This window comes from Pelodiscus sinensis, chromosome 3 (assembly GCF_049634645.1).
Source record: "Pelodiscus sinensis isolate JC-2024 chromosome 3, ASM4963464v1, whole genome shotgun sequence".
Classification (NCBI taxonomy): domain Eukaryota; kingdom Metazoa; phylum Chordata; order Testudines; family Trionychidae; genus Pelodiscus; species Pelodiscus sinensis.
Window position 1 is genome coordinate 50,307,886 of NC_134713.1, and position 26,752 is coordinate 50,334,637.

General features: G+C 44.3%; 1 long non-coding RNA gene across 1 annotated transcript in view; it reads left to right on the forward strand.

Moving 5' to 3' along the window:
* Window positions 1-25,034, forward strand: part of LOC142827590 (uncharacterized) — a 34,284-nt gene extending 9,250 nt beyond the window's left edge. Inside the window, exons 2-3 of the long non-coding RNA XR_012902271.1 lie at window positions 3,075-3,119; window positions 24,840-25,034. This is a non-coding gene — a long non-coding RNA (uncharacterized LOC142827590). The remainder of the gene's footprint in view (window positions 1-3,074; window positions 3,120-24,839) is intronic.
* Window positions 25,035-26,752: the final 1,718 nt, after the last annotated feature.

The following is a 26,752-nucleotide window of genomic DNA, read 5'->3' on the forward strand; positions in this document are numbered from 1 at the left end:
TTAAATTACCTCATGATTCATGTAATAAATCATTTTGCAGGTTAAAAAAAAATCTGAAGGGACATGTTGTAAAATAATTTGCCCAGAGTCATAGCAAATTAAGGATAAAGTGAGGAATAAAACCCATCATTATTGATTCTCAGTTCTCTGTTCAAAGAACCAGACTCACTTTTTCATAATGATGCACACAAACTTAAATCAATAGATGTATTAAATTGATTAAATTTGAAAGTAGACTTTAAAAATATTTTCACACTTATGCATACACTTGTTCTCTATATAAAGAATCATCCTATATTTCTCTTCAGTAAATTAGAGTGTTTCTGTTCTAAAATGTTTATCTTACATAACAGGCTGGATATAGGAAAAAAACTTCTTGAGATATTGTATCTTTAAACATTAAAACAATATTATGCTCCATATTTTGAGGCAAATAAACTAGCCAAAGATATAACATTTGTGGGTATACCACAGAAACCATTCTAATATTACTTTCAGTTTTATAGTCTGTGGAAAAGCATTCCCTGCTGCTTTCAATATTTACGTTCAGATCATTATTGTTTTATAAAACATTTGTTTTTTGCTTTTGCATTGTAAGCTTATGGTTATTGTGATGAAGTCTTATCTACAGTGCAGCAGATTTTAGTTTTACCAGTCATTATTGGTATTTGAGCCAACAGTTTTGGGATCAAACTCACTGGAGTCAGAACATTTTAGAAGACTTTGGCAAAATCCAAGTTTATTGGCAAACCAAGTAGACAGTGAAATTCATATAAACAGACTCTTTTTCCCCTGAGTTAAGGCCCAGAAATGGTTTGAACAAGATACCCTGAGACAACATTTTGCTTGCTGAGCAGCTATAATGTGGAATGATTGGTTCACATTGTGCATGTTTAAGTTAACAATGTTCTATTCTCTACAGTATATCACCACCAGGAATGGAACATCCAGGCTTGGCATCAGCTTCAGTAGAAAATCATAAGCTGCTCTAAAAATGAACTAGATTATTGAATCCTATAAAACTGGCAGTGTGGTGACTAAATCACACCTAGAACATACTGTATCTGTGCTATTTCTCATTTGTGCAGTGAATGGGTCAATATTGTGCAGTTTTTCATTTCTTATAACAACCTTTGCCATCTGAATATATTAAATGTCATTTTCTTTTCTCATTAAAATTCTTATGAGTTTGCAGAGTATAAAGTACTGTAAAATATGGGAATTACAGTAATGTGGTGCAGAATTTAGTTTTTGATTATACTGCATTTTCATTTACTTTCTCATTTACTCTATTCCCACATGGCTGAAAGGCAGTACATGGAAAGTTAACATCTGCAAAACCAAAAATATTTTTAAACAGAGATAATGTTTTGTTATTGAGATTTTCATGTAAATGCAAAATGTTTTTCTTTGCTTATTTTAACCCTAAAACAGAAGTACGTTTTATAGCTATATATTACTGTTAACTTTTTGTCTTCTCTTGCTATCTGTCTCTGTCTTCATCATGACCTTAGACAGAACTTATTACTCATGACCTCAGAACATTGTTGCTAAGTTTTTCCCTACCCGTAGAAAACACAGAAGTCCAAACCTTGTTTCTGACCCCCCATTTTTAATTGATCTGATCATGTTTTAATTGTAGTATTACTGTCTCAGTTAAACAGTTTGACATGTAATGCTTTCGAATTTTTCATCACTTAAATTCAAGAAGGAAAAACTTTGAGGATAATCAATCAGATACAACAATTTAGAGGAAAAACAGACCATTGAGAGGTTATGTCTCCATTGTTCTCACTGCTAGTGAAGAGTTGTTAACTTTGTGTCAAATAATGTGGTCACTCATGCAAGGGTTTGAGAAGAAATCCTGAGCTGGAAAGGGAAAGGAAGGGTTGCTAACAGACACATTCATGCTTATTGCCAACTAGGGTAAAATCCCTACCCCAAGTGGCCACTGAGAAATTCACAATGAAATGATTTATTGCTGTTGTGAAAAGGAGAAACGTTACTACTGAGAAGCACATGCTAAACTCCAACGTACATATTAGCTGGCTGTAAAGGGAGCTTCAGTGTATGGATCAGTGTGCTAGTCACATATGACAGTTGCTGCTTTCTTGACCACCATGGAAGACAGTGCCCTGCTGATACATTTCTATCACTATTCTGCTGATAACAGACACTGTAGGCCCTTTTGCCTCTTTACATCATTCCCAACAGAGCAGATCAAACTCTTATACTATTTTACAACATTTTTATTTTAACACAGCCAATTAGGCACAAAATATTATAATACGCTTATCAGATAACTATTATGAAGACTGCACTTCTGTTATAATTAACTGCAAAAAAATCTTTGTTAACGAATAGATAAGGTAGGCATACTGTTCTCTTTTCAGGTGTGGAGAGTGCCCAAATATAAACCTTTGGATCCCAGGAAATAGTCTTCAGTTATGCCTTTCTGTACAACCTTGCCTCTCGGGAGATGGAGAAAAGTACTGGGAACATAGCAGAGCCATTTTCTGTGTGCCCAGTACAGTTCCAGATAATTAATCTTATTCATACATTCTCACTGACCCTCTCTGTGTGATGTTACTGTATTGATCCTGGGATTAGTTGCAGCAGGTTGCCAAACCTTATAGTGCTGTCTCAGAAGGTTTGCAGCTTCAGCAAAAGGAGCTCAAAGCTTTCTAGGCTGCGTTACGCAGGAGGAGATGATCACACCATCCCTTTTGACTATGGAAATCTATAAATCTGTCAAAAAGTCCCTTAAAATTTCCACAATAGGGCTTTTCTTCATCCTGTTTCCATATCTCCTCCGTCATGTGTGAGGAAAACATGAATATTGGGAGACTTCTTATGGTAGTGATTTAAAGGAGTTCAAAGTTAGGGAACTTACCCAGGGACTATGTCTTGATGTGGTAGAATTTGCATGATTCGGTGACCCTGAGAGCTATGCTGGCTCAGGTATAATTCCTAGTAGGTTCGCTCAAGCTAATCAAGTTAAAGGATAGTAGCCAGACTAAATGCAGCCCACATGTAAGGGTTTGTAAGTCATGTAAAAAAAATGTGTATTACAGAAACAACCCAGAGACAGACAACCTATGTGAGACCTAAATGCACAGGTTGGTGATACAAACATATTATTAGTTTGTGAGATTATGAGATACAAACATATTATTTGCTGGCATGGGCATCTGAAAACAGGCTGAGTGAAGAACATTTTGTTGCACTTGGTGGCCCAAGTGAATTTTGAGAATACTATTTCCATACAGGGAAAGCCATGAACTAACTGAGATCAAGTTATGGTTTCATCCATAAATAATTTGACCATATTGCCATTACTAGGTTCTGGAGAAAATCAATGTTAGATGTTTGAGTGTATATGAGTGCTGATGTCTAAGGCAACTAACACCTTCTTAGCTGGATAGTCAAAATAAAACTAAGGAAGGCAACACCATGTAAAGCAGAGGGTATGTATGATACTAGTAAATTAGCAAATCCAGCAATAAAGGCACATTTTATGCTGCAACTTTTATAGACTAGAATAGTTAGATACTGACAGATAAGACAGAAGAATAATGTCAATTTTTCAAAGAAGCAAGTGTTAATGTAGCGAGCCTCACTATAGTGAGAAGTTCTAAGAAAAAAATAGTTCAAATCAAATTCAGGCAGATTTGTTGAATAGAGGAAAGAACTAAAGAAAAAAATCAACAAGAATAAGTCAGCATTAAACAAACTATTCTTGAACAATAATATGTAGACAAAGACAAGGAATTTAAAAGATCAGCCAGAAGAGAAGAAAGAATGGATGGAAAATAAAGTAAGACAAGATAAGGATGCATAAAGAGAGGTGATCCTAAAAAGTTTCTTCCAGTATCCAAACCACTGACATTACAATTTTTGAATGATGTTGGCTCTATGAAGGCTTAAGATGGTACGATTTTAACCACAAAGGAAGAACAGAGAATCTGTTGGATATAATATTTCCACTCTGTCCTCAACCCATCAGAAATTAAAAGTATTAGTAGCTTTATTTATATCATTAGAAGTAATTGCCTTTAAGGAAGTAACTAATGCCATAAACAGCAAAGTTCTAAAGTACCAGGCTGTGACAAGATATGCTGAAATGTTGAAGGTTAAAGGTAAGTGAGGGTGATTTGCACATGCAGGCAATGTAGAATGGCTTGGGGAAAAGGAGATTTGTTCTAAAGACTGGAGATGAATTATCCATAAGATAATTATTAATGATAACCAAAGAAGGATGACATTCCTATCTCTACCTGGAAAAGAGTTGTGCACTACTTGAATAGAATGAACACTGCTGTTACATAAGAGCGGTCATACTGGGTCAGACCAAAGGTCCATCTAGCCCAGTATCCTATCTGCTGACAGTAGCCAATTACTTCCTCCAGGGCATATGTCAACACAACAGGTAATCATCACGCGATACCTTTCCTGTCATTCATTTCCAGACAGTCGGCTCATCTGGATTACACAGACTTTTTTTTGAAAAAAATGTCACCTACGTCTAGACTGCTACAGCATTCTTTCAAAATTAAAACGAAAGAACACAGCAGTTTCTTTGATAGCATTAAACCTCATTTTACGAGGAAGAATGCCTTTTTTGAAAGCTCTTTCGAAAAAAAGGCATTCTTGAACAGAAGTAGGGCTTTTTCAAAAGAGAGGGTCCAGATTGCCTGAGTGCTCTCTTTCAAATAGGTGAATCACTTTTTCAAAAGTCCTGTGGATGTCTAGATGATCTCTTTCCAAAGAGACTTTTTCAAAAAAGCTCTTTCAAAAAAGCCTCTTTTGAAAGAAGCTTGTAGTCTAGACGTACCCAAAGAGAGGCTAGGGACACCATTCCTACCCATCTTGGCTAATAAGCCATTGATGGACCTAACTTGCATGAATTTATTTTTCTGAACACTGTTAAAGCTCTATCTAGTCTTCACTGTTGACAAAGTGCTTAGGTAAGCAGCAGATCATTTTTAACTTCAGTGTTTTTATGACAGCTTTTGATGGTGTCCACAGAGAAGCCCTCTGGAACACCTGATCTTGAGACATTGTGGAATTCAAAGAAAAGTTGTTGATTTGAAAACAGTGTTGTATGACAAGTTCATGTTTTGTGTCAGGACTCAGAGAGGAGACATGGATTAGTTTCAGATTCTTACTGCTGAAAGGCAAATCTGTGTGCTATCCCTACTTCTCTTCTTTGTGATGAGAAGAATTCCATCTGCTGCCAAGATCATTGCTATTATCTGGGAAAGAGATTAAATACAAGAATTACATTTTGCGGATGATTTAGTCATTCTTGTTGCAAGCTAGGGATAAAAGGAAAAGATTAAGCGGAAGACCAAAATTACTGAGATCAGAGAGAATGCTGTCAACATTAGAGAACGTGTGACTGAAGGAGAAGAGTGAAAAGAGATTTGATAACTTTGTTTATCTTGAAAGTACAATGTTTGATAATGGCTAGCTCAATTAAAGAGCTGAAGTCAAGAAACAATAAAATTAATAAATGGTTTTCTCAGTGTCAGACATCTGGAAAAGTAAAAAGATACATCTACTCACTAAAATGAAATTATATAAGGTATTGCCCTTCCAACACTGAATCAGAAACAGGGCAGAAAGTGGAAGTATGCATCAGAATGCTGAATGTATTTTAACAGCCTTATTTAGAAATAATCTTCAGATTTATTGATTAGATCATGAAACCATGTGGAAATGTTGTTCCACATGGGACAGCACACAGAAATCAATCTGACAGATGGCTACTGGGATTTGGCCATGCCATTGGGCTACCCACAAGGTATTTATTGCATTGGATTCAACTTGAAGAGAAAAGAAGTTGTGGAGGACAAATGATGTATCTCAGGACAATTTAAAAGTATGTTGCCACCATGGAGACAACTTGTGGTAGATTGAAATTGCTATAGACAGACAGCAGTGGGTAAAGTGGTTCATCTCATTTGGCACTAGGCAAAGGAGACTCTAAGGGTATGTCAACACTGCAAAAAATGCATTGGCAAGTCTTAGCGCCTGGGTCAACTGGCTTGGGCTCATGAAACTCATGCCAAGGGCTAAAAATAGCAGTTTAGATATTCCCATTCAGACAGGAGCCTGAGCCCTGAAACCTGGCAAAGGGGTGGAGCTCAAAGCACGAGCTTGAATTCAAGGGGATATCTACAATATTATATTAGCCCTGTGATAAGGTGAACTCAGCCCTGAGACCTCCTGCTGGATGCCGAGGGTACTGCCACACTCGTCCCAGGAAAGGACCAAGAAAGGAATCCTCTAAGCAGCCTACTGTGGCTGCAGGAGAAGCAATCAATCAGAGAATTGCTGGATAGTATAAAAGGAGCTTCAATGCAACCTGTAGTCAGTTCCTTGTCAGAGCCGAAGGAATGCTGATGATGTTCCTAGCTGGCCAAAGAGCAGTGCAGCACCATAGACAGCTCAATGGTCAGGGATCCAGGGAGTAAGAAAATGTTTTTCACTAGTTGCTATGTATGAACATAGAAGAGTCCTGCGGCAAAGGTGAAGCAAAAGTGTGCTAATAGCTGTACAGGGTTTGGGAAACTGTTATGTGTCTGCATTCATTCCTTTCCTCGCTTTCATTCACCTTTATACGAAGAGTATGCTTCCAGAATCAGTTACAGTGAGTCAGTTGGGCATTAATAGAAGTGGATCTGCTTGCCCCCATCCTCACTGCTAAATGCAGTGGGTTTGTCTGGGTGCTCATCTCAGCAGTTACCTCTTAAATATAATAGCATACTCTTTAGATAAATGCTACCTAGGTCTAACTGATCTTGGCAGAATGAGGAACAGCAAAGTGGTACAAAATACAGATGCCAGAGTGTTTCAGATTTCTTATAAAAGGGATAAAAAAAAATGAAACAATTTGAGGAAAAATTACAAAAAGGGATGATTTGGATTGTTGTTGCCTTTGGGTCAATACATTTTCATTATATCATCAAAAAGCCAAATAGCACTGAAAGTTTGCATTTGTTAGTTTTGATTTTTTTGCCATTTTGTGAGATAAAGATTTAAAACTCCTGTCAAGTTGTAACATCAAAGGCCACTTTTACTAATCTATGCTGTCATGACTATGATACTCCATTTCAATTATATAGAAGTAGAGGATGAAAGATAACCCATATGAAGAAAAGGGAAAACACAGCTGTGACACCTGTCCAGTAAGGATTTTAATATTAAAATTGTTTTAAATGTTCTCCACATCATTGGATCCTAGGCCTTGACCCTGTGATGGTGAAAACAGATGCACCTTTCTGTATTTCTTTTATAGAATGAGATTTGCATAAAAAACAACTAATATATTGAAAACAAATTCATGGGTTATTTGTGAATGAAATCTGCTTTTCCTTATGATCTGATTTACATTTAAATATAGATGATGATGATGATGATGATGGTGATGGTTTTATTTTATGTGACTCTTGTGTGTTTTAAAAGCCTATTAAACCACATTCTTTAAAAGAAAAGGATTAATAAATTATATTTAGAATTAAGGTTTTTTAAAGTATTCTGGACACAAATCCCTTAAATGAAAACTGATTGTAAGAGAAAGTTCTGTTAGGAAAATTCAAGAGCAATTGTCAGTTGGTGGGTTTTGTTTTGTTTTTTGTTAAAAAAAAAAGAAGAAAAATTGGCTGATGAACTTGCAGAACAGATTAAGAGCACAGGTATCTGCCATATTAATGACTAAGTAAAACATTTAATTTATAAGTTGAAAAGTTAATGTGGAGCGGAAATCTTCAAATAATCTCCATCAAAGTGTACCATAAAAAAGTGAATGGCCACAAGATTTTGTTCATTGCTTTACTAGAAACACACAGGCATGCACCTCAAAAGTACTTCTATAATACACATCAAATCAGGCAAAAGAACTAACAAGTGCAGCAATTGAGGTTAAAGAGGCATATACTTACTTCATCCTTGGAGCTGCACACATCTCAACTGCTGGTGAATAGGAAAGAGCAATAGGAAAACTTAAACTGACTTCAGTAGTATGGATTTAGCCACCTAATTTGTAATGGTTAACTAGCTTCAAGAATGGAAAGAAAGATCAGAGATTTCAGAGCCATTGCCCATTATCTTTGAAAACCCGAGGCAATCAGGGGAGGTCCCAGACAATTGCAAAAATGTAAACGTAGTGCCCATCTTTTAAAAAAAGGAAGGAAAATCCAGCAAAAAAAAATGCAGACTGGTATACTCACCTCAGTCTCTGGAAAAATCATGGAGGGGATCCTCAAGGAATCCATCTCAAGGAATCAATTTTGAAATACTGAAGAGAGGAAAGTGATCAGGAATAATCAACAAGGGCAAGTCATGCCTGACCAACCTGATTGCCTTCTATGACATGATAACTGGTTCTGTGGATATGGGGAAGGTGGTAAATGTGATATACCTTGACTGTAGCAAAATTTCTGATACAGTCTCCCACAGTATTCTTGCCAGCAAATTAAGGCAATAAAGATTAGATAAATGGACTGTAAGGGTATGTCTACACTACAGCATTATTTCGAAATATGTAATACCGCCTGTAAAATGAGGTTTACGGGATCGGCCAACAAAGGCTTTCTTTGTTGCCTGATCCCCATCTTGACAGCCACTTTTTGCCAGCAAACTGCTGACTCTGCAAAACGCAGCAGCCATTTTTATTCAAATGAATCGCAGGAGATTTAAGTCCCCGTTTCATTTGCAATGTCGGTATGTCTAATTTACATTCCTCTGGTGACAGAGGAATGTAGTCTAGACATATCCTTAGTGGACTGTGAATCGCATTTAAGGCTGGCCAGAACCAGGGCACTAGGTCAGGACTTACCTTGTGTGGCTGTTGCCTGAGGCTAACTGAGGTCTGTGCTTAAAGCCACCATCCAGGACAGCTAGTTCTCAGGTTTCCCTGCTTGCTTGTCTACCTCAATGATGTCAAATAAAATACACGTTTTTTCATAAACAAAAATTGTCTTTATATAACAAAATGGGGGGGGAGGGGAGAATGAAACTCTGGTGAGACTGGGGAAAGGAGGAAGGAGAGGGGAGAAGAGAGGGTGGGAGAGGGGATGGGGAAACCTGGAAGGAGGAAGCTGGAAGGGGGAAGCAAGGGGAAGAAGGGGGATGGGAAGCTCAGGACTCAGGGGTGGGGTTCTCGCCGAGCCAACAGTCTCCTAGCACCACAGATGCAGGGGCCTCGGCATCCTCAGGGGGATGGGGATGGAGGGTGTGGAGGGGATGGAGGGGATGGATGGTGTGGAGGGAGAAGCGAGAGGGGGAGAAGGAGTGGGAGGAGGAGCGGTAGCTGGGGAGGCAGCAGGTGTTGAAGTGGCTGGAGGCAGCATGCTCTGCACCAGGGCCTGCAGGTGTTGGTAGATGGCACGGCCCTGGGTAAGCTGCTCCTGCCCAGAGCTCCAGGTCTTCTTGCACCCAGTTCAGGAGGGTGCAGTGTGGGGCTCGCAGTGCCCCTAGGTGCTGCTGTTGGTACCTCTGCACTGAATGGGTGGTCCTGCAGAGTCCTCGGGTGTGGGAGCATGTCCCAGGCAGGGTGGTGCACCCTGCACGCACAGCTGGTATGGCTGCGGAGTGTGGGAGAAAAATCAAATAACTCCAATTGTGTCTAAGGGGAGACTGTGCAGAAATCATAACTTTCTAAAAGAAAACTGCTGTAAGGGTTAAAAAGTTTTCCAGGCCTCTCTTCCTGTAACAGAGAGAATCAAATTAACTCTAATCAAAGACCCTTACAAATGACTATCTCAAATTCATGGATACTCCTAGTCTGTCACAATTTGTCATGTAAACCCTTATCTTTGTCACAGTTTGCCTTGTAGACTCCTCCACTCAAGTTCTCATGTGGCTTTGTGTACTGTAAAAACTTACTTCTAGCACTCCTGGGGTGAACAGAAGTCTCAAAGTACTTCTGCTGAGACTTTGATATGTTAAAGAAGAACAATCCACAACTGAGCTGTCTAAGCATTCTGTATAAAGGATACCTGAATCTGTCTGTCAGGGCTGCTGCTTCACTCTTGGAAGTGACAGCCTGCATGCATGCATCATAAAGTTTTCTCTTCTAGGTTTCTTTCCTGCCTCACTGATTTGACCTCCAGCCTCGGACCCTTCTGGGGGCTCTGTACCCCAGGGGAGCGAGATTTCCCCCTCAATTTGGTGTCAGAAGTGGGATGGCTTGGAACTCCAGTTGGAAAGGCTGATGACGGGGAATGGGAACGGACTACAGCGCGCATCTGGAGGGTAAGGGATCCATTTAAAATCCCCCGGTCCGCCTCCCTGTTCTCGTCACCAGCTGGACCGGCTGGCGGTAAGAGTCATCTTTTACTTAAAATTTTTGGTTAAGAGGCTTGAGGGAAATTTAAAACGAAAACACTGGGTATAGCCAAATAGGGGTTGGATTTTGTTGTTGTTGTTGTTGTTGCTGACTGATTGGTGGCGAGTCCAAGCGCATGGTTTTGAGTGAGTGAAGTCCGGAGGGGGACTGCAGCCACACCAGTGCTGTCAGTGTCACTGCACAGCTGCTGAAAGCAAGGGCGGTTTCCCCCGGCACATAAGGAGTGTGAGTGAAGCTGACAGTTTGTGTGGACTCCCACACTATCCTTGGAGAGGGTAGTGTTGCTGGACGCCTGTGCTATCCTTGGAGAGGGTAGTACTGTTGGGCTCCTGTGCTGTCCTTGGACAAGACAGTGCTAACATGGATAAGATTGCTCCCTCAAGTCTGTCTCCTACTGAGAGAAAAGGTTTCTCACAGCCTGGGACTCCCTTGTCTCAGATGATCAGTCAGCTAGGTATTGCCTGCAGGTTTGAAACTAAGGAGACTTAAGGAATTATTGAGCATTTGGAATGGCTATACTCAGGGGAATTCCCAGAATACATGACAATTAGAACTTTGACTTACAAAAGCTTGCTTATCTTAGAGTTTTCCTCGAGGAAAAACATCCTAACCAGATGGAATATTGGTGCCTCTGGGAGGATGTGGCAGTAAAAAAAATAAAAGAATCAGAGCATTATGGCTAGCAAAAAAAGATTCTATTGAAAAGCTGCAGCAAGAATTGGCTACTCTAAAGAAACAGCTTGATTCCCCAGATGTGCCATCTGCACCCCCACCCGCTTTGGACCCTTGTCAGCTGAACATTCTTTCCTGTTATCTCCCTTTTCTCTTGTAAACCTTATGGGACCTGACTTGTTGTGTAAATTGGGTGCAAACCTTCTCTGTAGAGAGGAAGGGATCTTTGTTAACCTTCCCCCCTATCAGGCTCCAAATTTGATGGCATTACTACTCTCAGAGGAATCTGATGAGACCTCAGGACATACACCCCTCCTGGACCTCTCAGATGTCCCAGAGACATTGTGGGCAGCCCATGTGAATGAAGTGGGGTTGCTAGCCTCTGCAACACCAGTGCAAATAACATACAGACACAACAAGCCTTTCCCAAGGGTAGCCCTGTATCTATTGGCTAGGGAGGCACAAGAGGGCATTAAGCCTGTAATCTCTCCCTCCTTAAACAAGGGATACATGTTTATACAACTTCACCATGTAATACACCTATACTACCTGTGAAAAAGCAAATCTATAGATTTGTAGAAGACTTAAGAGCCATTAATAAGTTTGTAATCCCTAGATTTCCAGTAGTAACTAACCTGGTTTTCTGTAATAGATTTATGTTCTGCCTTCTTTTCTATTCCAGTGCATAAGAATTCCCAATTTCTCTTTGCCTTTTCCTTTCAGGGTCATCAATTAACCTGGACATGTTTTTGTAAAGTTATTGTAAAAGCCCTACTTTGTTTTCTCAGGTTTTTAAAAAAACTGACCTTAATTCTCTCTCTCTTCCCTGCAGTTCTGTGTTAGTTCAGTATGTTGATGATGTGCTAATTGCTAGTAAAACTAAGGAAAGATGTAAAACTGATACCTCATATGTGTTAAAGTGTCTTGCTAATAAGGGTCACAAGGCTTCCAAAGCCAAATTGCAATTTGTAAAACAAAGAGTTCAGTACTTAAGGACATTTACTTTCAGGAGATGGCCGCCAGTTAACACCTGAGTGAATCTCACAAGTTTTTTTTTCATTCCTCACCCTTTCACCAAAGTCAGGTATACAAATTTCTGGGTACAGCAGGATATTGCAGACAATAGATTCCTAATTTTTCTGGACTCAGCAGGCCCCTTACTATTCTACTCTTAATCTTAGCTCCTGACCCAGTGACCTGGTCCCCAGAATGTGAATCTGCTTTCCTTTCCCTTAAAACTCTTCTGCACAGTGGGCTTACCTAAATATAGCAAGCCTTTTACTCTGTTTTGTCATGAACAGGATAAAATTGCAGCTGGAGCTCTCTGTCAACCCCTTGGACCCACACCTCGTCCAGTAGCTTATTTTTCTGCAACACTGGACTCAGTAGCCCGTGGGTTCCCACTTTGTCTGAGGGCAGTTGCAGCTACTGCTGAATTACTTGAAAAAGGCCCAACCTGTCACATTAGGCCACAGCATTATCTTACAGGTCCCTCATGCTGTCTCTGCTCTCTTACAGCGACACCGCACCCAGCACATATCTGTTCAGAGACAAACCCTGTATGAGAATGTTATCCTCTCTTCCCCAAATGTGGTAATTCAAAGATGTAATGTACTTAACCCAGCTACTTTTTCTCCTTTACCCTCTAATGGTAAAGCACATACCCATAACTGTGAAGAATTGCTTGAGCACTGTGTAAAGCCTCCCCAAGATTTGTCTGCTCAACTGCTGGAAAATGCAGTTCTTGTATTGTATACTGATAGCTCATGTAAAAGAAATGCAGTTGGTAAACTAAAGGCTGGATATGCAGTGGTCTCAGATAATAATGTTTTAGAGGTTTTTTTCTCTTCCAGGAATCAAATCAGCTCAGGCTGCTGAGCTCATCGCTTTAATTCGTGCTTGCCTTTAGCTTCCGGACAGTCTGCTGCCATTTATACTAACTCAAAGTATGCTTTCTCTGTCTGTCATGCCACAGGACAAATTTGGAAACAACGAGGTTTCCTTACCTCTTCTGGCTCTGCTATCTCTCATGGTCCCCTTATCTCCCAACTCCTTGATGCTATTCAGCTACCCACATCCCTCTCTATTACCCATTGCCCGGCCCACACAGGTGCCACTGATCCTGTTTCTCTGGGTAATGGGAGTGCTGATGCAACTGCCAGACATGCAGCAGCACATGGACCTCTGACTCCCTTTCAGATTCTGGTCTCTCTTTCCCTCCCTTTTTCTTTGCAGGACCTGATAGAACTACAGCAAGCTGCTCAACCTGAAGAGAGAAACCTTTGGGAGAAAGCAGGCTGCTCCTTATCCCCAGCTGGGATAATGGGTGCACCTGATGGCTGCCCAGTCGCCCCAAAAATCTCTCACATGGCAGCTTGCTCAGGTGTCTCATCAAATGACACACATAAGCAAAAGGGGGGTGGCCTCACAAATCCCAAAACAATGGTACGCCCCAGGCGTGCACCTAGAAGCTCTCAAGAATATCTAATTCATGTGTGATTTGTAAGCAGTTTAATGTTGCAGGAGGCCCACAGGCTAGCAGCCACACAGAAAGAAGAAACCTAGACATAAAATGCAGTTAGGAGAGCTTGCACCTGCGGGTAAAGGAAGCCCTCCCAGTACCTACTGATGTACCGTGCCACAACATCCAACCAGGCGACTATGTGTTCGTGAAGGAACATCGCAGAAAGAATTCCCTAACAGCCCGGTGGGAAGGACCGTTCCAATTGCTGCTCATCACCCACACAGCAGTAAAGGTGAAGAAGGGCCCCTCGTGGATCCACGCAAGTCATGTACGCCGAACTGCAGATCCCACAGAGCTGATTGACCCCGTCACCCAGGACCCCTCCCCGGAGGAATCACCTGAGGACGAGGTTCAGCGGACCGAGGCGGCAGACTCTCAAACCAGACTGTTACCAAACCGGCCTCCACCAGGAGCTTCGAGGTACAACCTGAGAGGTAGGACTGTGCCAGCAAAGACCTCCAGGTGAGCCTGGTGCCCCATAGCTCTCACAAAGGGGAAGCCATTCCAGTACTGAGTGAACTAAAAGACTACGAAATCTCGAAGAGTGCCTGCAGAGGCAAGCCAAACAATACTAACTGATTAAGTTTAGTTAAAAGACTGCTTTGCTAGTTGCTAGATAATTACTATATTATTATTATTATCCTTTCTACTTTAGAGACTTAAGATACTATAATAAGATGGGGATTGTTTTCCTTCTTTTAGTAGTCAGAATAGCCTTAGTATATAACTTTCCCCACCCTTATTGGGAAGCCCTGCAAAAGGTTGTGTCCCTCACCAATACAAGTGATACAAGTGACTGTTGGATATGTGAACAGCTTATAGAAGGCTCTGAAGGCCTTTTACCATTACAGTTTATCCCAACTCCTGCCTCCCTGTGGACCAGACCCCTAAAAATTCAGATCTACTGGTAGTCAGTACTCTACAGGAGAGCGGGAGTGGGTAGATGCCCAGAATGATAACACTGTGCCAGAAGTACATAGTCATGGGGGGGAACAGGCAGATTTGGCATAAAAATCTAATTGCCTCAGAGATTCCCCTTACTCAAGCATTACATCCATCAGGGAATGCTTCCCTTATGTTTCCCTTATGTTTTAAAAGCAATATTGGCACTGGTAAAGATCTGGGGGTGAATGGGCAGTGGATCATTTACCCAACTGATAAAGAAAACCTCCCTCTAAGATAAGAATTCATCCCAGCAAAAGAAAAATACCTAAGAATGTCTAGAATAACTTTAAGTAATACTCCAATAGGAGTATTAAAGGGGGGAATTGTGGGGAAAATCCAATAACTCCAATTGTGTCTAAAGGGGGGACTGTGCAAAAATCAAAACTCTCTAAAGAAAACTGCTGTAAGGGTTAAAAAGTTTTCCAGGCCTCTCTTCCTGTAACAGAGAGAATCAAATTAACTCTAATCAAAGACCCTTACAAATGACTATCTCAAATTCATGGATACTCCTAGTCTGTCACAATTTGTCATGTAAACCCTTATCTTTGTCACAGTTTGCCTTGTAGACTCCTCCACTCAAGTTCTCATGTGGCTTTGTGTACTGTAAAAACTTACTTCTAGCACTCCTGGGGTGAACAGAAGTCTCAAAGTACTTCTGCTGAGACTTTGATATGTTAAAGAAGAACAATCCACAACTGAGCTGTCTAAGCATTCTGTATAAAGGATACCTGAATCTGTCTGTCAGGGCTGCTGCTTCACTCTTGGAAGTGACAGCCTGCATGCATGCATCATAAAGTTTTCTCTTCTAGGTTTCTTTCCTGCCTCACTGATTTGACCTCCAGCCTCGGACCCTTCTGGGGGCTCTGTACCCCAGGGGAGCGAGATTTCCCCCTCAGGAGCAACAAGAGAAGTGGTCAGTTATCTCTGAGGACACAGTGGGTGAAGCCCAGCACCCCTGTGCAAGGTGAGGTTGACCATTCCCGGCACCATCAGAGCCGATGTGCTTGCACACAAGCCATGTTCAGAATGTCCTGCTATCCCTGGGAGTGGGAGCTGCACCAAGATCGCACCCATGCCCCTGTGCTGTGTATAGTGTGGGTGAGGTGGGGGTGAGATGTCCCCTGCCTCTGTGTAGAATGGCCTTGTGAAGGGAGGGCATCCTTCTGTGTCCCACCCCAGGGTCAGGAGCACTTCATGTCTCTTCACGCACGCGTGTGGCTAACAGACCAAGGCCCTGGTGTGGCAGCCAGCTGAGACCACATGCCCAGGGGTGGCAAGGCACATGCTTGCATGTGCACAGGTTGCTGCATTCATGTAGTAAGCAAGGCCCATGCGCACGGTCCCTGGTCTCCCTTCCCACCCCCCAATAAGGGGACAGTGATGGCACTCACATGTTGTTACCTCCCCGGATGACACTGGTGACGGGTCTGCTGGGACAGCAGGAGTCCTGGCTGTGTGGCACGCTCCCTCTGGGCTCCTGCAGCTCCTGGCACTCCTGCTCCATGCCCTGGTCAAGGCCCTCTGCTCCAGGACCGAGGACCCCAGGGTGGCACAGACTGTCCCACCTCCCAGGATGCAGTCTAGGGTGTCAAAATAGGGGCAGGTGTCTGCCCCTCTTTGGGAGCTTCCCCCTGTGGCCCTGTCATAGGCCTGCCGCAGCTCCTTTATTTTCATGCTCACCAGCTCTTGGGTGCACATGTGGCCTTTGGTGGCCAGGCTGTCAGCCATCCGTCTGTAGACGGCCACGTTCATCTGTCTAGTGTGGAGATCATGAACATTGGAGGCCTCCCCCCAAACCTCAATGAGGTCCACGATCTCCACACTAGACCAGGAAGGTGCCTGCCTTCTCCAGTCCCTGGCAGGCTCTTGGAAGCTGGGGGACTGGGCCCGGGAAGCAGTGGAGGGCTGGCTGGCTGGCAGTGGCTGCGTGGCTCATGGTGGGGCCACTGGGTCAGGGGCAGTGACTGCTGGCTCTGTGCTGGCAGGTCTGGAGCTGGCACAGGCACTGTGGCCAGAGTCTACCCCTTCAAGGGCTCTGGGGCTGGTGGAGACGAGAGGACGTTTTCCTGGTTGTGCCCAGAGTGGCCACCAGGGCACCCTAGGAAGGGCTGGAGGCCCCCTATTTCTAAATAAGCATCTACACAGCACTTATTTCGAATTAGGTATTTCGAATTTGGTGTTATTCCTCATAGAATGAGGTTTATCAAATTCAAAATAAGTGTTCCGTTATTTTGATTTAATTTCGAAATAGCGGTTTGGCTGTGTAGACATACCCTAAGGTGGATAGAAAGCTGGCTAGATTGTTGGACTGAATGGATAGTGATCAATGACTCGATATCTGGTTGGTGGTTGGTATCAAACCAAATGTGCCAAAGGTAGGTTCTAGGGCTGGTTTTGCTCAACATCTTTATTAATGACTGGATGATGGGATGGATTACACCCTCAACAAGTTCGCAGTTGGCACTAAGTTAGAGGGAGAAGTAGACACATTGAAGTGTAGGGATAGGGTTCAGAGTGACCTAGACAAATTGGAGGATTGGGCCAAAAAATAAATCTCATGAGGTTCAACAAGTGCAGAGTCCTGCACTTAGGATGGAAGAATCCCAAGCACTGTTACAGGCTGGGGAACAACTGTCTAACCAGCAGTTCAGCAGAAAAAGACCCAGGGTATGTCTACACTACAAAGTTAGTTCGAACTAACGGACGTTAGTTCGAACTAACTTTAATAGGTGCTACACTAGCGCTCCGCTAGTTCGAATTTGAATCGAACTAGGGGAGCGCTTAGTTCGAACTAGGTAAACCTCATTTTACGAGGACTAACGCCTAGTTCGAACTAGCTAGTTCGAACTAAGGGCTGTGTAGCCCTTTAGTTCGAACTAGTGGGAGGCTAGCCCTTCCCAGGTTCCCCCTGGTGGCCTCTCTGGGCACAACCAGGAAAACTCTTCTCCTCTCCCCCAGCCCCGGGCCCTTAAAGGGGTAGACTCTGGCCAGACGGCACTGGAGTCAGCCAGCCCTGCCAGGAGTCTCTGCCCCGAACCAGTGGCCCCACCATGAGCCAGGCAGCCAGTGGGAGTGACATGTCCCCTGCCCAGTCCCCCAGCACCCAGGGGCCAGCCAGGGGCCGTAGACGGCGCGCGGCCTCCTGGACTAGTGCGGAGGTCATGGACCTCATTGAGGTTTGGGGGCAGGCCCCCAACGTCCATGATCTCCGCACTAGGAGGAGGAATGCGGCCGTCTATGGGCGCATAGCAGCCGCCATGGCCACCAGGGGACACAGGCGCACCCAGGAGCAGGTGCGCATTAAAATTAAAAAGCTGCGCCAGGCGTACGCCAGGGCCACCAGGGGTGGCGCCACAGCAGGGGCTGCCACCTGCCCCTACTTCTCTGCCCTCAACCGACTCTTGGGGGGCAGGGCGGTCCGTGCCAGCCTGGGGGACAGCGAGCCGGGACTGGAGGGCCCTGACCCGGGCACACCGGAGGGGCCACCGCAGGATGTCCCAGCACCGGAGTCGGCAGGGTCGTCCAGGGAGACCGTACCGGGTAAGTAGTTTGAATTAAGTAGTTCGGGGGGGGAGGTGGCAGGGAGACCAGGGACCGCGCGCGTGGGCCATGCCTTCCACGGATCACGCAGACACCTGTACACGTGCGAGCACGTGCCATGCCACCCTTGGGCAGGTGGCTCCAGCTGCGTGACACCCAGGGGCCATTGCCCAATAGGCACATGCTTGTGCAAAGAGACGTGACATGCTCCCGACCCCGGGGCAGGACCCAGCAGGATGATTTCCCTTCACATGTCCCCTCTACACGGAGGCAGGGGACATCTCCCCTTTCCCCCCACCGCCCCGGCCACACTATACATGGCACAGGGACATGGGTGCGGTCTTGGGGCAGCTTCCAGTCCCGGGGAGAGCCAGACATCCTGACCATGGCCTCTGTACAAGCACAGCGGCTGTGACGGTGCAGGACATGGTCACCCTCACGTTGCGGAGTTGGGGAGGGGGCTGGGCATCATCCTCTGCGTCCCCAGGGAGAACTGACCCCTTCTCTTCTTTCTCTACAGCTGCACCAGCTGCTCGTGCAGGGCGCACCACCCCGCCTGGGACATGCTCCCGCACCCGCGGCCTGCTCCGGACTGCCAGCACGGAGCAGGAATACTGGGACCAGCACCTTGGGGCCCTGCAAGCCGTGCACCGCACACTGCGGTCATGGATGCAGGAAGACCTGCAGGTCCGCCACGAGCTGCTGTCTGAGGTCCGAGGGCTGAGCACCAACCTGCAGCTCCTGCTGCAGAGCATGGTGCCCCGTGCTGATCCTGCACCAGCTGTCCCCCCAACTGCTGTCCCTCCTCCCACTCCTGCTCCCCCTCCCACCTCTCCCTCCTCAACCCCCACAACCTCTTCCTCAATGTCCACACCCCCCACCTCAACCTCCGCACCCTCCACCCCATCGCCCCGGGGACGCCGAGGCCCCCTCCCTCGCTGTACTGGGAGGCGGTCGGCCCGGCGAGACCCCCACCCCTGATCCTTCAGTTTCCCCACCCCCTCCTTTCCCTTGCTTCCCCCTTTCAGCTCCCTCCTCCCAGTTTTCCCCCTCCCCTCTCCCAGCCTCTCTCTTCCCCTCTCCCACCTCCTTTTCCCAGTTTCCCCGAGTTTTGTTAAATAAACAGAGTTTCTATTTTTGAACACATGTGTCCTTTATTTTGTACATCAATAAGAAGGGGGGCTAGGGAAGGGTAAGTGGAAGGAGGTGAGGGAGGAATGGGGCACGAGCCCCCGATGGGGAGGACTGGGCTGGCTCTGCGGGTTCTGGGGGTGGAAGCTCTCCTGCAGCCCCCCGATTGTCCCCTCTCCCCAGATGGCAGCATGCGGCAAGTGCAGCCGGTCTGATGGCCGAGTGGTGTGATGTGCCCAGTGTGGGTACTTCGGGCACTCCAAGCCAGGACTGGTTTGTAAGCGGGGCACCCCTGAGAACTGTCTGTCCGGGGTGGGGGTCGGGACCCTTTAAGCGCAGCCCTCGGCTAGCCTGAGACAGCATCTCCACGCTCTAAGTCCTCCTCTGATGCCCTGCCAGCACTGCTTCCGGCCATCCTTAAGCCCTGTTCAGAGTCCACTCAATGTGGACTTGCTAGTTCGAATTAGCAAAACGCTAGTTCGAACTAGTTTTTAGTTCTAGATGCGTTAGTTCGAACTAGCTTAGTTCGAATTAACTAATTCGAACTAAGTTAGTTCGAACTAGCGCTGTAGTGTAGACGTACCCCCAGGGATTACAGTGGATGACAAGATAGATATGAGTCAACAGCCTTGTCTCCAAGAAGGCTAGTGGCATATTAGGGTGCATTAATAGGAGCATTGACAGCAGATCTAGAAATATGATTATTCCTCTTTATGTGGCACTGGTAAGGCCACATCTGGAGTATTGTGTCCAATTCTGGGGCCCCCATTACAGAAAGGATGTGTACACACTGCAGAAAGTCCAGAAGAAGGCAACAAAAATCATTAGGGGGCTGGAGCACATGCTTATGAGGAGCAAGTGATGAATTTGAGTTTATTTAGCCTACGGAAGAGAAGAGTGGGGGGATTTAAAAACAACCTTCAACTATTTGAAGGGGAGTTGCAAAGAGGATGAAGAGAGGTTGTTCTCAGTACTGACAGATGACAGAATGAGGAGCAATGATCTCAAGCTGCGGTTGGGGAGGTTAAGGTTGGATATTAGGAAAAACTGCTTTCCTAGGAAGGTGGTGAAGCACTGGAATGGGTTACCTATGGAAGTGGTGGAATCTCCATCCCTAGAGGCTTTTAAGTTCAGACTTGACAAAACCAGATTGCCTGGGTAGGATGATTTTAGTGGGTTTGGTCCTGCTTTGGCCAGGGGGTTGGACTCGACAATTCTATGATCAGAGTGATATGGGCACTGCACTAGATGCTCAACTCAATTTTGGGCATGCGCTGGCTCCTGTGATAGCAACATTTCCATTGACTTCAGTGGGCACAGGTTTTCATCTTCAGTATTCTGATACCACATTTTTGTGACAAACTCTAATCCCTAAATAGATTAGGAGTTTTAGTCCCACATATTGACTCCACTGGGAGCCACAAAATCCTTATGTCTGACACTGTCTCAATTCATTCTATGCCTAAAGATTCACTGTAGAAGTTCTTAGGTTCATACCTCTGAGTGCACACATTGCTATGGTAGCTTTCCAGTTTCTTGACTATTTCAAATTGAAGCGTCAGCACCATTCTCAAACCAGGGGAAGATAAATGTTGTGCCTGCAGAGCCTGGGAGCTCTGAAAATGCTCGAACTAGGGTGGTAGTGTAGACATACTGGAAGAGTGCAGCCCCTCACCACCTCCCCCCACATGTGTCCAGGGAAAGTAATGCAACTCACCTGATGGGCCTTCCCTGGCCTCATCTGAACCCTAGGTAATCTCCCAGGAAGGGGGGTAATTGCTGGTAGGCATGATGTCTGTGCTGGCCACCTCTTCCTCCACATTGTCCTTGTCATCCTTATCCGCAGCCAAACCCTCCGGGAAGCATACGACAGGCGGTGTTCTGGCTGGAGTTGACGAGGGCAGAAGAGGTGACCTGCTTCTCTAAGGATGCCATCTGGCTGGGTGAAGAAGCAGCAAGTCTGGGGTTCCACTAACAATTGGGAACTTCTCTCCCTGGCCTTGACATAGGCCTGCTAGAGTTCTTCTGTTTTCATTCGCATCTGCTCCACAGTGTAGCTATGCCACCTCTGGACCAGTCTGTCAGCCATCTGACCACAGACATCCACATTTTGCCATATGCATGGAGATCCTGGATTTTGGAGTGTACCCCCAGATCTCAATGAGATCCGGGATCTCCTCATCAGTCCACAAGGGCGCCCTCCTCTTTTGCCCCTGGGCAGGGACTTGGAAGGTGGCTGCCTGCTCCCTTGCAGCTATGTGGGGCTCGGAGGAAGCACGGGAATCTGCCATGGCAGCAGCAAAAGCAGTCAGGGCTCTGCTGTGTGGCCCAGTGCAAGCAGGGCCTGCTTTGTGCTACAAGCCTTTTCCCCAGTGACTGCAGATTTAAGGGCTTTAGGTCAGTGGTTCTCAACTTGTTTCAGTCCACGGACCACCAGGCCAATCCAAAAATTGTCGTGGACCACCTCCTTTTTGAGACATGATAAAAAAGAGCAGACAACAAACATTTTAGTTTGAAATGTATTTCTTATTAACAAATTTTTGGATTCTCTTCTCCCTGACAAGCTTTTCAGTGTTTGGAGTGGTACTTGATAATGCACAATGAATATCGCTTTCCACTGGAAGCCGATTCCTCTGTTTGGACTTAACATACAACAAACACAAAAATCCAGTCTCACACATATAAGTTGATGCAAATGGCAAAAGAAATCTGACTGTGTGTGCTGACAGATTTGGGTAACTCCCGGTCACGCTGGCCCAAAATTTCTCCATGGTAGACTGCTGGTACACATCTTGAGCCACAAAATCATTTTTCAGATCCAAGAATTCCTCCTGAAGATCCTCTGGAACACTATTAAAATCTGTTGTACATGGATTCCTGATGGAAAGATAATCCATCCCTTGTCCTGTCCACTTCCAGAAAGTATCGTTGGAATTCGTCTCGTAGCGTCTGTAAATGATCGAGAATTTGCATCCAAATGTCTTCCTTTTTCCCGAGCATTGCATCCACATATGGAAATTGAACCAAATTATTGCCCTCAACTCTTACGATCCAGAGTTCCAATTTGTCAAGAAAAGCCTTGATGATGCTTTGGTGAGAGAACAGATTTGAAATAATATCAAGAGGAAGGACTTCTTACTTTGACTCCTGTAACCTTCATTTCATGAGAAATAAGGGAAGTCAAAGGAAGAGTGTTTTTGAAAAAAGGCATTCTTCCTTGTAAAAGTAGATTTACCAATATTGAAAAAAACCCACCGTGTTATTTCAATTTAATTTTGAAAGAATGTGACGGCAGTCTAGATGCAAGTGAATTTTTTCAAAAAAAGGCCCCTTTTTTCAAAAAAAGCTTCGTAGTCTAGACACACCCAAACTCTTGCAAACTATTCTTCTAGGCATACTTTCTGTTTCTACAATTAATAATGTTTAATATAATACAGATCTCCCATGGCCGTGGTCCCCAACACAGTGCCCGCGGGTGCCATGGTGCCCGTGGGGGCATTTCCATGCGCCCGCCAGGTGCTCGGGGCTGGCCTGGCTCTGGGTGCATGGCGGGGGAAGCGCCGGCCCCGGGCGCGCGGCGCATGGCGGGGGGGAGCGCCGGCCCCGGGCGCGCGGCGCATGGCGGGGGCCGCCCCCGGGGCGCAAGTGTCCCTGCCCCCTGGCACCCGGCGGGTGAACGGCCACGCCCGCTGGCGTCCGACAACCTCGAAAGGTTGGGGACCACTGTCCCATGGTATAAAAGCTTTATTCTTTTGTTCAGTCAATGTGAAAAATAAAACTGAACACTATTTTAAATATCAAATAATTGTAATTTTCCATGTGTATCTCAAAGCTTAGAAATTACAAGAATTGCCTTAATATAACCAGGAGTGAACTTTTTGGAATCAAAACAAGGCTCTTGCTGCATGGTTAACTCTTGGTTATTTTTGGATTGTTTCTTCTCAGCACTTTACAGCATCTGATGTAGCCAGAAAGAGTCAAAACATCAGAATGTGCCTTGGCTGTTATGAGAGCATCAGTATATATTAGATGTTAAGAATATATACTTTTTATTGAAGTTTTCTGGAATTCCATATGCCCTATAATTCTACTTTAATATCTGGCATGGATGCTTCAGCTTATAAAAATACTCCAGCTGCTCCTGAAGATGGTTCTCCAGCATGATTCCACAATCTTTTCAGAGGGTACATCTACATAGCAGTGTTATTTTGGAATAACTGACATTATTTCAAAATAACAAAATGTATGTCTACACAGCAAGCCTTTATTTTGAAATAATGTCAAGATGAAGGACTTCTTACTTTGACTCCTGTAACTTTCATTTCATGAGAAGTCAGAGAAGTAAAAAGAAGAGTGTTTTTGAAAAAAGGCGTTCTTCCTTGTAAAAGTAGGTTTACCAATATTGAAAAAACCCACCGTGTTCATTCAATTTAATTTCGAAAGATTGTGATGGCAGTCTAGATGCAGGTGAAGTTTTTTCAAACAAAGGCCCCTTTTTTCAAAAAAACTTCATAGTCTAGACACACTCTTGCAAACTTCGTCCTACAGGTTCTTGCATTTGAACTTGTCTTACTTTTGTCTAATATATGAGTCTTCTAAATACTGATCAATGTTATACTCCTATAATCCCTATACATTAATTCTCATTAACGTACTATGAATATATGTAATATAACATTACTCATAACCATACAATAAATGAACAACACACTAAAATCATTGGCTACAAAGGCGAAAATTACATGTAGTTAAGGTATTCTGCTCTTGTAATCTATTTATGAGTGCCATTAGGCAAATCATAAACACTTCAGTGCAGGAAAGTATATAAATTATATAAGGCTGTCAAATCATCCCACATTTGATCATAGAGGGTTTGTCTAGACTGTGCAGTTTTTTCAGGATACTAGAGGTATCCTGGAAAAATTCTTCTGCGTCCAGGGAAAGTGTTTGCTCTTCCACTTCTTTTTGTGGAAGAGTAAACACACTTTTCAGAAGCTCTGTTTTCCTCGTTCTTTGAGGAAGAAGGGATCTTCTGAAAGAGGAGGATTTTCTGAATCTTGGCCCAGTGTATACGGGCCAAAATTTGGGAAAGCATCTTCCAAAAAAAAAAAATCAGAAAAAGGTGTAGACCTATCCTCATATACTCACTCCAGCTCTTGCAGAAAAATCCGAAGTGATTAATCATCCTCCTTCTCATCTTGACCACTAGTGGACAACATCCTGGTATCTCTCAAGGTATGCAGGCTAGGAAACAGCTTTTATAATGTATTACACTGATGCATTCTCTATGTTTCCTCACCCTCCAAATGTTGGTGAACCCTTCTCATGTAAGTTATTAGGCTTTTTACCTCAAGCTCCTTAGTCTCTATATCAGTTAGTTACCATGGCATTCTCATGCTCAGACATCTGCGAGTGTTCCTAACTTAAAACATCTAAAACTGATATCAACTGGCAGCTTATCAGCAGGTTATTCATAGCTTTTTATTTTTAATTACAGAATTCGGTCTTGTCGTACATGGTTGTTCCTTATGCTGAGCCTTTTTTTTGGGGGGGGGGGAGAATGGATGGGGAGAGAAGTTATGCCTTGATTAGTTTAACTCAGCTATTGTTTAACAAGCCAGGAATCTTGTAGGCTCATTGTATTAATGCCTTAACTTATAAATTTGCCTACAGGCTACATTATCATCATTGAAATCTGTGGACAAGGGATGGCAATGGCTCTAAGTAAAATCCAAAAAATCTGCACCACCTGGATAAGACACAAGCTCTCAAAAGAAGTTTAAGCCATTCTTTCCACCACCTTCTTCAAATGCCTCCTTCAGCCTCTGGGCAGCAGCAATGGCAGTAGACTTGATTCTTCATTTTGTACTTTTCTATTATTTTAATAAATGACCACTCTTTCCCCAACACCCTGCTCTCATTTAGGAAAATAGCTCTTCAGGGCTAGGACCAATAGGAGGAATAATTTCTGACTTGTGTCTATATAACACATGACACTTTTTAAGAACATCTGTAATACAAATAACCGCACACACCTTTGAATAGGATATGGTACATGTGGAATTGCACACTCAATGAGGCACATAATGGAGAACTGTTTACATGCTAATCTTTTCAGAAATTTAGTTCAGCATTTCAGTGGCAGTCGCACTTGATTGTACTGTGATGCAATGGCCCTCCCTACATCTGACAACATTGTCTAGCAAAATTACTGCACCTATTTCTTCCTCTTAAATGTTAGTGATTGGCTCTGAGCTTTAATTGAATGCGATTCAGTTCCACAATTTAAGTTTGCACTCAATTGAGCTGTTAGCCACAGAATAGTGCCAGACATTGCCCAATACCTAATAGTAAATGAATTTATATAAACTACTCTAATTAGAAAGCTGAATCTTAATATACATGGCCAGGCTATAATTGCTTTCCTTTCCTCACTAGTTGAGTTCCAAGTGGATAGGGCTGAAAAGGTATTCAAGGAATGGAATGTGAAAAAGAAAATGTATTTGAATTGATGCCTGTCACCACCTCTAGAGAAAATTCTGCTATGTATTAAGAGGAGTGTTTGTAAGCAAGACATGAGAACTAATTCTTTCTCTCTACTCTGTGCCAATTAGGCTTCAACTGGCATATTGTGTTCCACTTGTTACCTGGGGGACTTAGGTAAACAATTACTGTGGAAGCCAAAGGCAGGTTGCCCCCCCCAGAAGCCAGATTCGGCCTGGTGTTACGTATGTAGTCACCGTTGGATTGGGTAACCACAAATAAGGCGAAAGACCAATGTTTAGGGCCAAACCATATATTTTGAACAGTAAAACACACAACAACAACAACAACAGTATAAACCTACCCTATCCCAGAAGAGAAAGAAGATAGATAAGTCCCGAATACACAAGGGGGTATACTTTACAATGTCAGAGGCAGCGATTGAGACCTGCGACCTTCTACCCTGTGGCTAATGTGAAGCCTTAGGGGAGGACGGCAGGGCGTCCCTCACTGACAGGGAATGGTCCAGTTGAATGGTCCTCCTGTAGATGGGCCCTTGCCTCCGGTGGATAAGGTAAATTCCCTCAGGGGTTGGCACTCGGTAGTCCTTCGACCCACAGTCCAATCCAGTAGGTAAGGTGATGGTAATACAATCCAAGTCCACGTAGCAGAAGCTTGCACCCAATGCAGTGGGGTATTCCCACACTCATGGTGGCTATCTCCCACAACTTGAGCTGAATCCTTATACCAGTATCCACGAACCAAAATGGAGCACCACAGGAAACAGACAAACACTGACAGGACTCTAAACAGCAGACAGTGACTGACAGACAGTAGTACAGATGGACAGTGGCGAACCCGAAACTCTCTTTGGACAGGGCTTATAAATCCTTCAAGGCGGGAAAGAGTAGTAAGGGCGGGGTGCACAGAATGGTGCTGTGTGCAACGTTCTAGGAGGGAGGAGTGCACAGTTTCTGGGTGGTGTGCAGCTCATTTGAGTGCCTAGTGCACAGTTTTGAACTAAGTGCATGGGGAGGGGTGCACATAGCATCAGGCGGTGTGCACTTAATGTTTTGGCGGGAAAGGAGTGATAAAGGAAGAAG